The 16973-nt window shown below is 41.4% G+C and overlaps 1 protein-coding gene across 2 annotated transcripts in view; it reads right to left on the reverse strand.

Moving 5' to 3' along the window:
- Positions 1 to 15972, reverse strand: part of MGAT5 (alpha-1,6-mannosylglycoprotein 6-beta-N-acetylglucosaminyltransferase) — a 268355-nt gene extending 252383 nt beyond the window's left edge. Inside the window, exon 1 of one of the 2 annotated variants that reach the window (XM_030209337.1) lies at positions 15890 to 15972. The gene's annotated coding sequence lies outside the window, so the exon portion shown is untranslated. Of the gene's footprint in view, positions 1 to 15733; positions 15828 to 15889 lie in introns of those variants that run through there. The other variant, XM_030209338.1, reaches the window with a different exon arrangement.
- Positions 15973 to 16973: the final 1001 nt, after the last annotated feature.

Below are 16973 nucleotides of genomic sequence, written 5' to 3' on the forward strand. Positions count from 1 at the left end.
TGAACCCGCACAAGCTCGGTGAAGCGTGTCTCGCACTCCACAAAACTCTACTTATCCATAGCCACCCTGTTCCATTAAGGCTACACAACTCCAGGTTTTGAGCTGGTGCTCTCAATGCCTCCTAGGATCTGTAGTAAGGCTTTTCCCCCCACTCTTGTGACAAGCCTTCGCTACTACCTCGTCATAACTTGCATCTAATGTGAAGTGCACACTTTATAGTAAAAAGGCCCCTAAACTGGGAAATTTCTTGCCGAAGGATGTAGTAAAAGTTAATATAGTCTTAAAAGAAGCTGTGAACCAGTTTCTGGAGAACTCCTTTTAGCCAGGCAAGCAAAAGGATCAGATCTCTCGTGTACTATATCTGAATTGGGTATTATTAGGAAAGGTATGGAAAACAGGTGTGAGGATGTTATAATGCCGTTGTATCGCTCCATGGTGCGACCGCACCTTGAGTATTGTGTTCAATTCTGGTCGCCACATCTCAAGAAAGATATAGTAGAATTGGAAAAGGTGCAGAGAAGGGCGACTAAAATGATAGTGGGGATGGGACGACTTCCCTACGAAGAAAGATTAAGGAGGCTAGGGCTATTCAGCTTGGAGAAGAGACGGCTGAGGGAAGACATGATAGAGGTATATAAAATAATGAGTGGAGTGGAACAGGTGGATGTGAAGCGTCTGTTCACGCTTTCCAAAAATACTAGGACTAGGGGGCATGCGATGAAACTACAGTGTAGTAAATTTAAAACAAATCGGAGAAAATTTTTCTTCACCCAACGTATAATTAAACTCTGGAATTCGTTGCCGGAGAAAGTGGTGAAGGCGGTTAGCTTAGCAGAGTTTTAAAAGGGGTTGGACGGTTTCCTAAAGGACAAGTCCATAAACCGCTACTAAATGGACTTTGGAAAAATCCACAATTCCAGGAATAACATGTATAGAATGTTTGTACGTTTGGGAAGCTTGCCAGGTGCCCTTGGCCTGGATTGGCCGCTGTTGTGGCCAGGATGCTGGGCTTGATGGACCCTTGGTCTTTTCCCAGTATGGCATTACTTATGTACTTATGAATTCGCCATTGCCAGAAACAAAATTCCGGACTCAACGGATCTGAACCTTCATGGCACTACTTACATTCTTAGGTACCGGGAAGGATAAAAAGAGATACCTGTGAGAAACACAGGAAGAGATTATGAACCCAAACTTCAAAAAGGCAAAATCAAAATTTATGGCATGCATCTTCAGGAAAAACTGAGCTTCCTAAGACTACAGCTATCAAGTTTATTTTGCTTTTCTTTTTCAAAGTTTTCAACATACTTTAGGAAGATTTTGTGAAACAGAATTAGAACATGATGACGATCATTAGTTTAACAAAGTTCACACCAATGACATTCAGGTACATATTATCGTCCCCACCCCCCCACAAAATATTCTAGGTGCCCCCTTTCTTGAATTTGGTTAACCTGTGAAATCAAAATTACTAATCAGGGGATAACTCTTAATTCCAGAGTCACTTTTAATATCAACTACACAAAGACTCCAGTATTTTTTCTTTTTTCTTTATCACAAAAACATTTTATTATATTGCAATGCCCGCTAACCTCACTAGCACTGCTGCCTACTATTAAAACCTCACACATTCACTCCTCCGCTCACCTTGCACACCTGTATTTAATTTAAGTACAAAACAGTTGATTTTACATTTTAAACTGCATACTTATACTGTTTCATATTGTGCATATGTTTTGCCATGCTTATACATTATATCATACTCAAATAATCAAAACTCAGTTCTGCCAGCAAAATGGTCCTTTTCCTACAAACGCCACGCCTTCCGCATGGACGCAGTGAAAATGTTTCCACATAAATGCTGGATGACTGTTCTTCATGGACAAACTCTGTATATCCGTTAAACCTCCGTTGGCTGTTCAAATTCACCACCTCCAGTCATTAGTATGCATCACAATACAGGTGCTGAGGGCGGCATCTGTGGCTCAGCCCTAAGGGAGTTTCAATCCGGTATGCAGCCACTAGATTGTAAGCTCTCTTGAGCAGGGACTGTCCCTCCCCGTGTTTAAACTTGTACAGCGCTGCGTAACCCTGGCAGCGCTATAGAAATGCTAAGTAGTAGTAGTAGGTGTAGAACAAATTTGATGGTGGTTCCTCCTGAGGAAGATTTGTGAAATGCGGTCCTGCATTGAGGAGCCGGCATAACATGAAACAGATATGGTGGATTGTTGAGTTAGTCACTGAGCACACAGCACCTGTATTGTGATGCATACTAATGACTGGAGGTGGTGAATTTGAACAGCCAACGGAGGTTTAACGGATATACAGAGTTTGTCCATGAAGAACAGTCATCCAGCATTTATGTGGAAACATTTTCACTGCGTCCATGCGGAAGGCAAAGGACCATTTTGCTGGCAGAACTGAGTTTTGATTATTTGAGTATGATACAATGTATAAGCATGGCAAAACATATGCACAATATGAAACAGTATAAGTATGCAGTTTAAAATGTAAAATCAACTGTTTTGTACTTAAATTAAATACAGGTGTGCAAGGTGAGCGGAGGAGTGAATGTGTGAGGTTTTAATAGTAGGCAGCAGTGCTAGTGAGGTTAGCGGGCATTGCAATATAATAAAATGTTTTTGTGATAAAGAAAAAAGAAAAAATACTGGAGTCTTTGTGTAGTTAACCTGTGAAATGCCAAAGGCTTGGTGACCCTGTTGGCTTTCACCTTACTGTAAAAAAAAAAAAAAAAAAAGGGAAGACACAGCAACAAGAAACTAGAAAGGACAATATTAAAGAACATGTTACTTGCAATATGAAACATCTAGAATGCTTGTCCGTTCAGGATTCTGACATAATTACAATTTATATAGAAAATTTATGCAAGGATCTCTATAGACAATAAAAGTCTGCAATGCCAATAACTGTGTGTGTGTGTCACAATGCATTAAACAAAGGAAGATCAAGGGATCAGTACAAGGCTTAGCTCTGCCTTAGATAGTTAGCATAATAATACCGGGGAGATATGATAGAAGTGTATAAAATAATGAGTGGAATGGATCGGGTGGATGTGAAGCGACTGTTCACGCTATCCAAAAATACTAGGACTAGAGGGCATGAGTTGAAGCTACAGTGTGGTAAATTTAAAACGAATCGGAGAAAAGTTTTCTTCACCCAACGTGTAATTAGACTCTGGAATTCGTTGCCGGAGAACGTGGTACGGGCGGTTAGCTTGACGGAGTTTAAAAAGGGGTTAGATAGATTCCTAAAGGACAAGTCCATAGACCGCTATTAAATGGACTTGGAAAAATTCCGCATTTTTAGGTATAACTTGTCTGGAATGTTTTTACGTTTGGGGAGCGTGCCAGGTGCCCTTGACCTGGATTGGCCACTGTCGGTGACAGGATGCTGGGCTAGATGGACCTTTGGTCTTTCCCAGTATGGCACTACTTATGTACTTATGTACCGTAGTAATTCAATAATTATAAATTCCTTCTGTGAGTAACCACCATGCACTCAAATCATAATAGAAGAGCACAATTTCTGCAGTAAACTCTGAAGTAGGTAGAACTTGTGTATTATGTAGACACTGTATCCCTATTTTAATTATATGAATGTTCATTGTGCAGATACTGTACTATTACTGCTATGACTTCATTTTCCTATTTCAAAGTTTTTAGCTTGCTGCTCTAATTATCATGGATTGTCAGATTTATGGGCAAACAGCATACACTAAATGAAATATACAGCAAAAGTGCCTGGAATTACAACATAGCTCCAGTTAAACGCAAAAGAAAAGCCTTATCTACCATCCAAATATTTGCCGACCTACAATACAGAGTACTCCAAACCACAAATGTAGAATTTATATAACATCAGTCATCTGTGCATGGGTCACTGCTCATCAGGCATATATTTATGCAACTTTCCTAACCATTCACCTGATTCTAGTTCCTGATGCACTGTGCTCCATCCAACATTGTCCCTTAGGGATCATAATGAAAAAGGGGAAATACTATAAAAATGAGCACTGCCTTTTACATATTTCATGCAGGTGTGAATTTCAATAAAAGGAGAAAAATTTACCCTTATCTGATAATTTCCTTTTCTTTGGAGTCCTCTCAACCAGTCCAGACTGACAAATTATGTTCCCCTATCAGCAGACTGAAGGCAAAGACTTGAAGATTCCAATAACATCAGTATAACAGGTGGTGCTGGCAGGAATATTGCCAAAGCTAAGTGTTTAAAAACAAAATGAACCTATACACATGTGGAACCCATTAGCAACCAGGAACCCTCCTCAGATCCCAAAACATTAAAGAAAACTATGTATTATGAACAGGAAAGGACTCCACTACCTTCCCAGTGGGTCCTGAACTGGCCTTCCTTATCATCCTGCTAGACCAGTCCAGACTGATGGAATGACCAAAGCTTCACCTCACCAGGTAGGAAACGACAGGGCACCCTGCGACATAGCTCTGCCAAAGGCAGCATCTCCAATGGCCTGAAACAGCAATCTTGTAATGCTTCATCACAAAAGAAAGAATGCAGTGAGGACCAAGTGGCTAATCTGAAAATATCCTCAGGACTCGCTACTCGAGCTTCAACCCAAGAAGCTACTGAGTGATAGTCAAGTGAGCTCCGAGACCCACTGGAACCTCTTTCTCACAAAGAAGGTAAGCTGTTCTTATGCACTCCTTACTCCATCAGGAAATAGTAAGTTTTAAGGCCACTTTGCATTTGTGTGGCCCATGCAATAATGCAAATAGTCTGGCTGATAAGAATTTGTGACTTCCAAGTGATGTAAGATTCCGGAAACTTCACTAATCTCATTTAGAAGCATCTCTATTAATTGGCTGAATTTCTTTAAGTATGGGGGGGGGGGGGGGGGGGGGGAGAGAAACCCTACCTCTGTCATCTGCCCTTAGTACAGTTTAGCATTCAAGCTTGAGACTGAGAAACTGCACGAGTGACTAAATATTGCCAGATTAAGAGGTCCGTTCGAGCGCGCGCTAATGGACATTAGCACAGTGGTTCCCAAACCTGGTCCTGGAGGCACCCCAGCCAGTCAGGATACCCACAATGAATATTCATGAGATAGAGCTGCATGCAGTGGAGGCAGTGCATGCAAATCTCTTTCAAGAATATACATTGTTGGTATCCCAAAAACCTGACTGGCTGGGGTGCCTCCAGGTAGCACAAGCTAAGTGCAACATGGTCCGTAGATATAAAATGGAATGTGTAGCACTTGGTGTTACTCAAGTTTTAGTAAAAGGGTGCTTAAGTTATTAAAAGGATTCCCCCTCCCCCCCCTCCACTGCGCCGATAGAAGAGCATTGAAATGAGGGCTAAAGTTTATGTAGTTAAAGCTTGTGATTCAAACCTCAAGTGTAGGATTTGATTTCAGAGACTGAAAGCAGTATAAAAAAACACTTTAATCTGCTCTCATATTCTGCAAAAATAAGTAGAAAGCTTAGGATTAGGGCTCAAAGTAATGTAATTACATTTAGCCAGCAATATCAGCCAAGGATACTTGCCATTATTTTATTTTGAAAAAACAAATTGGTTAGAAACACAAGTAAAAACTGAAGGCACACATCTAGATCTGCATACAAAAAAAAAAGGAGTGGTAGGTCTTTCTTAAGGGTCCTTTTACAAAGGTGTGCTAGTGTTTTTGGCACGCGCTAAAAATAAGCGTGTGCTAAACGCCCATACATTCCTATGGGCATCTCTAGCGTTTAGCGCGCGCTAATCATTGGAGCACACTAAAAACATTACCACGCCTTTGTAAAAGACCCACTTCTTGATTTTATTTGAGTTAGGCAGTGGGTATTCAGAGAGAAGATGATTTTCTATCAATATTGAAACCAGAGAACAGTGCCCATCACAAGGCAGCGAAAACCTACTCAAAAGAGATGCGACTGCACCTGAAAACAAAGAGATGCCCTTAGCTTAGCTCAGACCAACAGAATTATGTAATACTAGTAAAACATGCCCGTTTCTTGCGGCAATGAAACGGGCGCTAGCACGGTTTCCTTCCGGACCTCCCCCCCATCCCTACTCACCCCGTCGGCGTTCATCCGCCATTGTTGCGGACCTCGGCACCACCTTCAATCTGCTGACATTGCTCCGCCCTTGACGTCATCACGTTTGACGCGAGGGTGGGGCCCCAGCACAGTGTTTTCTGTGGCTTCACCACCACGAAGGCTTCAAACCGGAAGGAAGTGCTCGGAGGACCTGACAGTGACGTCAGTGTCCTCAGAACGTTGAAGGTGAGTTTTATTATATAGGATTTTAAGAACACAAGTGTTGCCATATTGGGACAGACCGAAGGTCCATCAAGTCCAGAATCTTGTTTCGAACAGTAGCCAATCCAGGTCACAAGTACCTGGCAAAATCCCAACACAGTACATACACTTTATGCTGCTTATCCTAGAAATAAGTAGTGGATTTTCCCCAAGTCCATCTTAATAATGGCTTATAAATTTTTCTTCTAGGAAGCTATCCAAACATTTTTTAAATCCCGCTTAGCTAACTGCTTTTACCACAATCTCTGGTAACGAATTCCAGAGTTTAATTACACATTGAGTCAAGAAATTTATTCTCCAATTTGTTTTAAATTTACTACTGTGTAGCTTCATTGTGTGCCCCCCCTAGTATTTTGGGAAACAGTACACGAGTGATTCACGTCTACCCGTTCCACTCCACTCATTTTATAGACCTGTATCAATATCTCCCCTCAGTCATCTTTTCTCCAAGCTGAAGAGCCCTAGCTGCTTTAGCCATTCCTCATAAGGAAGTTGACCCATTCCCTTTATCATTTTCATCGCCCTTCTCTGTACCTTTTCTAATAACACTATCATTTTTGAGATGCAGTGAACAGAACTGCACACAATATTTGAGATGTGGTTGTGCCATAGAATAATATAAAGACATTATGAAGTCCTCATTTTTGTTTTCCATTCCTTTCCTAATAATATCTAACATTCTATTTGCTTTCTTAGCTGCTGCTGCACACTGAGCAGAGGGTTTCAACACATCACCAACGATGACACCTAGATCCCTTTCCTGGTCGGTGACTCCTAATGTGGAAACTTGTATCACGTAACTATAGTTCAGGTTCCTTCCCAAATGCATCAATTTGCACTTACTCACGTTAAATGTCATCTGCCATTTCGATGCCCAGTTTCCCCAATGTTGTTTCTCTTGTAATTTTTCGCAATCCTCTTGTGATTTAACAACTCTGAATAACTGTGTCTTCAGCAAATTTAATTACTTCACTAGTCACTCCCTTCTCTAGATCATTTATGTTAAAAAGCAGCGGTCCCAGCACAGACCACGGGGGAACCCCATTATCTACCCTTCTCCATTGAGAATACTGATCATTTAACCCTACTCTCTGTTTTCTATTTTAACATCTGCTGTTTTTTAAATATCAATATGCTTTTAATAGAGTTAATGTATTTTAACCATTTTTAACACTATTGTATGCAGGACTTAAATCAAACCATAACAGCAAATAAACCAATACTGATTTAAAGCGGAGTAAGTTTTCCATTTATGTAGACCCACTGGTTAACCTTTCAGACCATTAGAGGTAATAGGCTACAATGACATAACTTAAGGGTATTGTGGAATTGACTGCTTAAGTGACTAGCGGTTGTCTACACTCCTTTTTTGGACACCACAAAAAGATGGAATAATGGCTCTGTCTGCATCTTGGAATAAGCTCTACCACTGCTAACTGGAGCAACTATAACGTTGACTGCTCACATCATGAGGGGAAAACTGTCACAAAACACGTAGCCACTTGGCCGGGGTTACTCCACAGCCACTTAGAGGGTCTATCCCCATCACAGTTCAGGTCCGCCTACACCGGCCGCATGTGCTCTACAGTAGCACCCTCCTCCCACCGAATGGGTGAGCCTCCCGCTCTCAAATTATCCCCAGAGATTTCTAAGTTACTGGAGGTCACACTCCCAGTGGTCCCACAGTTTCCAGAAAGCACTCACAGACCCAACACACAAACCACCAGGATTCTTAATCAGTCCAGACAAGCAGGGGAATAAACTGAAAATGTTTACTGTCTGAAAAATTGGAAACAATGAACAGAAAAGGTGCAATCAGCAAAACAATAACAGGTAACTGAAATATGGATCAATTATAATACTACCTAAACACTTATATGCTATCTAAATAGTACCTGGAGAGATCAGGACATATAGCTGCTCACACAACTGTCTACAGTGCTTCAGTAAAGAGATCTCTCTCTCTATTCACCCTGGCTGAAACTGGAGGCAAAACAAACTACTCCTGGGTAACTTCACACTCCAGGTCAATCAGAGCCCAGAATAACATTTGAAAATAGTTGGCCACATCACTGCAGGCACTTCCTATTTGTGTCTAAACTAAAGGAGGAATCATTCACTTATCTGCAACAGCTTAAAACATAATATGCACCACCTGCTGATCAAACTAGAGAAATACATTGCAAGAAAATATCAAAACAATGATTACAGGCTAAAAAAAACACTGTTCTGTCACAAAAACCATTAAGGTGTAGAAAGTAGACTGCAAATTCCATGGCATAGCCTAGACAGATGACTATTTCCAGAAATTACTAGTCTGAAGTCATAAAGACCCACTCCCTCTGAAGCAGGTGGAGACGACCCACCCAGAGGAGGCCCATGAATCATTATAAGGGGACTTGGAAGCAGCCGTGGAAGCATCCCTTGTTCTCCAGGCCCCTTGAAAGGGCAACATCCTCTGACCTCAAAACACCAAAGCACAGGCAGCTTTTCTATTATACCAATACCGAGACCAATCCTTAGAATGGGCCCAGAAATCCAGCCCCTAAGATCCACACTTAGTCCAGTCCCGAGAATGCTTTGTGGGCAAGTCTTACCCAGGTTCTTAAAACTTTTCCAAATCCTCGTCAAACCACAAATGACCTCGAAAGGTTGACCAACTCTGCAGCCACAGCTGCCACAAAGAGCGAATAAGGTCATAAAGAGCATCCACCAAAAAGGTCACCCCTGATTTCATCCTGACCACCTCGGGTGAGGCCAGCAATGGCTGCATCCGGTGCAGAAGAGCCCTAGCTACATAACCGCTATACACAGAAGCCTGTACATCAAGAACTGAAGGATTAAGGGCTTCCTCAAGAAACAATTCCACCATGTGATCATAAGCATCCTTAAGGGCTGAGCCACCATCATTGGAACAGTTCTTTTTGATGACTGCTGTCACCCGTGTCCACTTTAGGCAGACGGAGAAACATGTCAAGATCCTCCTGCAGAATGATATCTAGCCTGCTCATAAGTTCAGTGTCCTAGAGAATTCAATCTGGTGATACCCACTACATCCGGGAGAACCTGTAGGCTCCTCCCGGGTGAATTTAGAAATGTGGAGAGCTAAAGAGACATACTCAATTCAGGACACGAGCTTCTCTCTATCCCTTCCCTTATATGCCTCGTTGGATATCCTCTTCCCTCAACTTTTTCTTTTTGTCATCACAAATTGACTGAAAGGTAGTTCTCTTTCAAAGACTAGCTTTGACAGCTTGTGTAAAGCAACATTTTATTAGCATCAGTGTCTTTACACTACAGACTCATACTGAATGTCATTTTCATAATTAAATCATAAGACTAATATTTTTGGATATTATCATAATACATCTAGGAATTTATGAACAAAAGGAGTTGCCATACTGGGACAGACTGAAGCTCCATCAAGACTAGTAAATGTTTCCAATAGTGGCCAATCCAGGTCAAAAGTACCTAGCAAGATCCCAAAATAGTAACATATTTTATGCTGCTTACAAGATGATCCTACTAAGGACTTACAGAATACCATTAAAGAAATCACACAAGCAGATTTAGAGCAAGGGTTTCTGACATGGAGAGAACATCAGTACTTGAACAACAGAGCACCGTCCATCCCCATATTATACACGCTGCCCAAGATACATAAGGATCCAATAAATCCTCCTGGGAGACCAATTATGTCCTTTTGGTCTATGTGGATACATTTTTGAAGGAGTTTGTGGCGAACAGTCCTGCGTACATCAAGGACACGTTCAAAAAAAATCCGCAATCAAGCGGAGAACTCGAACGCCCCACAGGAAAACACAGAAATAGGTAAAAAGTGGGATGTTTGACCACGGAAATACAAATCCTGGAGACAATATCATAAAAACTTCTTTATTGAAAAAAAGACTCGACAACTGTTGTGTTTCGGCCTACAGGCCTGCATCAGGAGTCTATAAAAACACATATATACATTTTTATATATTTTCTTATGTTGCATGGTTTTTTCCTTTTTTTGTCCAACGTCTTTCAAATAGCCATGGCAACAGTATATGTTTCTCAATTGGCTGTATATGGTGCGCACAGGTATAGGCACCACCACATGCATACACTAGTTGATACCACATTCCTTTTTCATGCGGTATAATCAAAAGCTGAACTTGGACGTTTTCAACTGCACTCCATCGCGGAAGCATACAAAGTTGACGGGGGCGTGTCGGAGGCGTGGTGAAGGCGGGACTGGGGCATGGTTATCACCCGAACAGAGATGGGCGCCTTTCGCCGATAATGGAAAAAAAGTATGCGTTCGTAGCTAGAATTTAGGGCACTTTTCCTGGGCCCTGTTTTTTCACGAATAAGGCCCCAAAAAGTGCCCTAAATGACCAGATTACCACCAGAGGGAATCGGGGATGACCTCCCCTGACTCCCCCAGTGGTCACTAACCCCCTCCCACCACAAAAAATGATGTTTCACAACTTTTTATTTTCACCCTCAAATGTCATACCCACCTCCCTGGCAGCAGTATGCAGGTCCCTGGAGCAGTTGTTAGGGGGTGCAGTGGACTTCAGGCAGATGGACCCAGACCCAGGCTCATCCCCCCCTACCTGTTACAATTGTGCTGCTTAATGCTTAGTCGTCCATCCCCCCAAACCCACTGTACCCACATGTAGGTGCCCCCTTTCACCCCTTAGGGCTATAGTAATGGTATAGACTTGTGGGCAGTGGGTTTTGAGGGGGATTTGGGGGGCTCAACACACAAGGGAAGGGTGCTATGCACCTGGGAGCTCTTTTACCTTTTTTTTTTTGTTTTTGTAAAAGTGCCCCCTAGGGTGCCCGGTTGGTGTCCTGGCATGTGAGGGGGACCAGTGCACTACGAATCCTGGCCCCTCCCACGAACAAATGCCTTGGATTTATTCGTTTTTGAGCTGGGCACTTTCATTTTCCATTATCGCTGAAAAACAAAAACGCCCAGCTCACAAATTGTCGAATAAAACATGGACGTCTATTTTTTTCGAAAATACGGTTCAGTCCGCCCCTTCACGGACCCGTTCTCAGAGATAAACGCCCATGGAGATAGACGTTTTCGTTCGATTATGCCCCTCCACATGAGACTTTCCCTGTAAAACAACCTCAATAGATCGGAGTGGCCCACCTCAGTGACAAGTTCTACTATTTTTTTGTTATTGCATAGTCTGCTCAGGAGTAGAACAGCGCCAGATTAGGGTAACAGTTATGCTAGAAATAAGCAGTGCATCTTCCCAAGTCCATTTTAATAATGGCTTATGTACTTTTCTTTTAGAAAACTATCCAACAGTTTTAACCCTGCTAAGCTAACTGCTTTTTACCATATTGTCTGGCAACAAATTCCAGAGATTAATTACACGTTGAGTGAAGAAATATTTTCTCCAGTACTACTTAGTCACTTCATTGTGTGCCCCCTAGTCCTTGCATTTTTGGAAAGAGTAAACAAGCGATTCACATCTACCCATTCCACTCAGCATTTTATAGACATCTATCATATCTCCCCCTCAGCCATCTCTTCTCCAAGCTGAAAAGCCTAGTTTCTTTAAACTTTCCTCATACGGAAGTCATCCCAACCCCCTTATCATTTTCATCACCCTTCTCTGTACCTTTTCTAATTCAGAACATAAGCCCTACTGGGACAGACCAAAGATCCAACAAGCCCAGTATCCTGTGGCCAATCCAGATCACAAGTACCTGGCTACATCCCAGAAAATATTTTAGGAAATTATTCAAACCTTTTTTAAACCCTGCTAAGCTCACTGCTTTTACCACATTCTCTGTCAATGAATTTCACAGTTGGGTGAAGAAATATTTTCTCCAATTCATTTTAAATTTACTAATTAGTAGCTTCTTTGTGTTCCCCCTAGTCCTTGTATTTTTGGAAAGAGTAAACAAAATTCACATCAACCTGTTCCTCTCCACTCAGTATTTTTTATACCTCTATCATCAGCCGTTTCTTCTCCAAGCTGAAGAGCCCTAGCTGCTTTAGCCTTTCCTCATTCTCATTGCCCTTCTCTGTACCTTTTCTAATTCCACTATATCCCTATTGAGATGTGGTGACCAGAACTGCACACAGTATTTGAGATGCAGTCGCACCATGAAACGATACAAAGGCATTATAACATTCTCAGTTTCCTAATAATTCCTAACATTCTATTTGCTTTCTTAGCAGCTGTTGCACATTGAGCAGAGGGTTTCAAAGTATCATCAACAATTACACCTAGATCCTTTTCCTGGGCAGTGGCTCCTAATGTGGAACCTTGCATCATGTAATTATGGTATCTTTTTTGAGATGTGGTGGCCAGAATTGCACACTGCATTTGAGGTGCAGTCACACTATGGAGCGATACAAAGGCATTATAAGATAGAAAATGAATGGAAAACAAAAATGAGACTAATAGCTCTTAGCATTCTATTTGCTTTCTTAGCTGCTGCTTGCACACTAAGCGGAAGATTCTAAATTTCATCAATGCCACCTAGCTCCTTTTCCAGGGCAATGACTCCAAATATGGAGCCTTGAATCCCGTATAGTTCGGGCTCCTCTTTCCTACATGAATCACTTTGCACTTGCTCACATTAAATATCTACTACCACTACTAATCATTTCTATAGTGCTACTAGACATACGCAACGCTGTACACATTATATGCAGGTACCATTTGAATGCCCAATCTCCCAGTTTTGTAAGGTTTTCTTGCAATTTTTCACAAACCTCTCCTAATTTAACCACTTTGAATAACTATGTCATCAGCAAAAGTAGTTCCATCACTAGTTATTCCCATCTCTAGATCATTTATACGTTAAAAAAAATACCAGTCCCAGCACAGACTTCTGAGGAACCCTACTATCTAGCCTTCTCTATTGAGAATACTGACCATTAGGGTCTCCATCTGTGCAAGGAGATGAGTTCTTCTGACTTCCACGCCAGATGGTGAAAATGTCATCAATATAAAAGACACTATTTATTTTATTTATTTGTTACATTTGTATCCCACATTTTTCCACCTATTTGCAGGCTCAATGTGGCTTACACAGTACTGTAAAGGCGTTCCCCAAGTCCGGTAGACAACAAATACAAGGTTATATTGTGGTCGAATAAGGTAGGTGTGTTTCAGGCACCATGAGGGTCGAAGGTAGGTAAGGTTGTCTATTGTCCAGTACGATCATTGGTTTTGCTGTGTAGCCGGGAGTGGGGATTTACGTTGGATTGGTAGGGTAAGCCTTTTTGAAGAGGTTGGTTTTTAGTGATTTCCTGACGTTTAGGTGGTCATGGATTGTTCTCACAGCTTTAAAGCTATAGAACCCTGATGTTTATGTGATCCTAAGAATTTCTTTTGAAAATGGCCAAATATAGATTGGCAAATGAAGGGAGCTGCTATTGACCCTTCAAAAATAATTCTGCAAAGCAATGCTTGCCAGTTCAACAACAGTGGTAATTCTGATGACCTTGACTCTTCATTGTAACATAGAAGCTATTCAGATTATCAGGACTAACTGGAAGAAAGTTAGTGTACAAAGATTCAATGTCTATTGTGACTAGTAGTACTTCACCACTTTGTATTATGTTCTCTCACGTACTAACAACATGGGAAGAGTCATGCTTGTACGATGGCATTAGTGGAACAAAAGGTCCCAGGAACTTGTCAGTAAAAAACAAACTGGTTGCAGATGAAAGCCAACTACTGGGACAGTCTGCCTGGAGGTGAATCAACCCTTTTATTTAAGCTGTGTTTTACTTGATAATATTTTAATCTATGACACGTTTTGCATGTCTGTTAGTTCATATTTACTTTTTTTATGTTTTTAATTTTCATTATTTTATCTGATTGACCATCATTGCCCAATGCAGCCTTTGTAGGCAAAATGTAGCCAGCCCAGGCTTACTATTTTTTTTTTGTGTACAATAAAACGCCTTAATCTTTTGAAAATAGGCCAGATTGAACTTGGGGCTCCAGAGAACTTAAGCCCCCTCCCCCAAGAAAAATGGCCCAAAACATTTTTAAGGGACAGGGCGTTTCAGCACCTGCAGCATAGTACTAATAAATTGAGGCACTCCTGTTAGGAGATTGCTTCTTTCAAACTGACCCTCCACTGTCACAGAAACACACACAGAAGGGTGGGAAATTATTGCATGGGAGCTCTGCATGCTTTCCCTATTACCCCCACAGGGAGTGCAACAACCCAGAACCCCCAGGTTACAGAAGGCACCACCACACCTACCTAAGCTGAAAAAAAGCACATAGAGCCCTGGGACCCAGCATGTCTAACACCAACACTGGGCACAACCTATTCCTGTTCTGATATGGTAGAATCTAAAACAAAGAAAATGAAATACATATCAGAACACAGTGACACCAAGGACTCTGTTTACAAAGGTGCACTAGCATTTTTAGTATGTGCTAACCATACAGACACCCATAATATTCCTATGGGCGTCTACACAGCATGCGCTAAACACACTAGCGCACCTTAGTAAACAGGGCGCCTAGTGAATTAACTACTCAAATATATAGGACTCCTAGCGGTGGATAAACAAGATAAAATATTTGTTGCATTACTACAGTGAAGATCTGTGGTCTACATCCACAATGTGCTCTTCAAAAACTGCTAACCATGACACATACACACAAACCCTACACACATATATGCATAAATTGGGGGAGGGGGGGACATAGGAGCCAACTTTCCAGAGTTATTGGGGGTGTTAAACTCATCACAAGTTATCCCTCCTTGGAAACAATTAAGGCATTTGCCGACGGCTATTTTCAACCCCTTACGTTTAATTTTTTTTTCAACATTCTAGTTGGAAAGAATTTTAAAAACCAAAGTGACATACACTAGTTACTTTCCTGAAACATCATAAAGAACTATTAAATAAAGCTAACCACTGCGAGAAGCCTTGAACGGGGATGAGGCTCGATCGCACAGGTTTACCTGAACAGATTAAGAAAACATGACAAGTAAAAAGAAAATAACTGTTGTCCCACGCTGTCTGCCGTTCCGAGACTTGTTCTTTGACACCCCCCCCCCCCCCCCAATAGGGCGGAGAGCAAGAAACGGGAGGAAAACTTTAAATAAGTACCTGTGCTGTATATAATAAGTAAACTGCTTTTACTGTAACCACAAAAAGGGCGGTGTATCAAATCCCATCCCCATTTCCCTTTATTAAAACTCATTCTAGATCAGGGGATGTGAAAAGTAGTAGTAGGGGGTAAGGGCTTCCAATACCTGGGGGCCACCTGCTGGCACAAAACGAATCATCATCAGCGCTCTCAGATTAATTGAACTAGGCACTATGTCCCCCTCTCTATAGACACACGCGTTTAATTCCAAATACTGAGCTACGTAGAAAATATATACACATATTTGAAAAAAATCGAATGGAAAAAAAAAATGACCTGAAGACAAAGATAGGAAGACACACGCATTCGGGGATCAGGGACAGATCTCCATTTCGTCCCTCTATCTTCCACTCTCCTCCTCCTTGTCCGCAATCCACCACCACCACCACGTCTCTCTCGGAAACCCTCCCACCGCCCCAGTCAAACGCATACCTGAGGTCGCCCACCAATAATCCTACTGCTTGCTTTCTCCGATGCCCCGTCCCCTATGACACAACGTCTCTGTCTGCCTCTGCTCTAAGGCATCCCGCCTTGCCGGGAAACAGGAAGTTGCGTCAGAGGAGAGAGTGGGACGCCAGACTACGGGGCTTGGAAGTAAGCACCGCCCAACGAGGTTAGATAAAAGAGGAGGCGGGGTCTGGGCGAGTCTATCTAGCCCATTAGATGAGCCGAACGCCAGTGGGCGGAGATTGCCGCGATAGTAGTTCGCCCAAAACAAAAGCAAACGCTATTGAAAACAAACAATACCAAAAAAAGATTATTACTAGAAAGAAGACAAAAGAAAACATGGAAAAGAAAATAAGATGATACCTTTTTTTTATTGGGCATAACTTAATACATTTCTTGATTAGCTTTCGAAGGTTGTCCTTTGGAAGAACTTGGGCAACCTTCGAAAGCTAATCAAGAAATGTATTGTTATGTTGTCCAATTAAAAAAGGTATCATCTTATTTTCTTTCCATGTTTTATTTTGTCTTATTTCTATTGATTACCTTTAAAAGTGGACTAACACACCTCTCTACAAAAAGATTATTAGAAATAAGGAACTGCCTACCCCTGGTCCATCGGTAAAGCCAAAAGCTGTTCCAGTTGGAAAGGCAGTGCCTTAAAAGGTATTGGACAAAAGATTTTTCTTTTTACTTATTTGACAGCTTTAATTTATTTTGAAAGCTTCCCATATATATAACTTAATGATTTCCGATCTGACAAAGAAGGGCAACCTTCGAAAGCTAATCAAGAAATGTATTAAGTTATGTCCAATAAAAAAGGTATCATCTTATTTTCTTTTCCATGTTTTATTTTGTTTGATTTCTATTGATAACCTTAAGAGTGGACTAACATGGCTACCACACTCCTCTACATATATAGATAGAAATATCATGAAATAAAAATTGAATATCACTAAAACAGCTTCAACAATTACTGTAGCTGGTGGAAACAGTACTAATAATGGCTGTATTTTGTGTTCATTTTGCTACACTTTTCTATACAATATAGTAATAAATAACTGAAGTTCAG

The sequence above is a fragment of the Microcaecilia unicolor genome, chromosome 7 (assembly GCF_901765095.1).
Source record: "Microcaecilia unicolor chromosome 7, aMicUni1.1, whole genome shotgun sequence".
Lineage (NCBI taxonomy): Eukaryota > Metazoa > Chordata > Amphibia > Gymnophiona > Siphonopidae > Microcaecilia > Microcaecilia unicolor.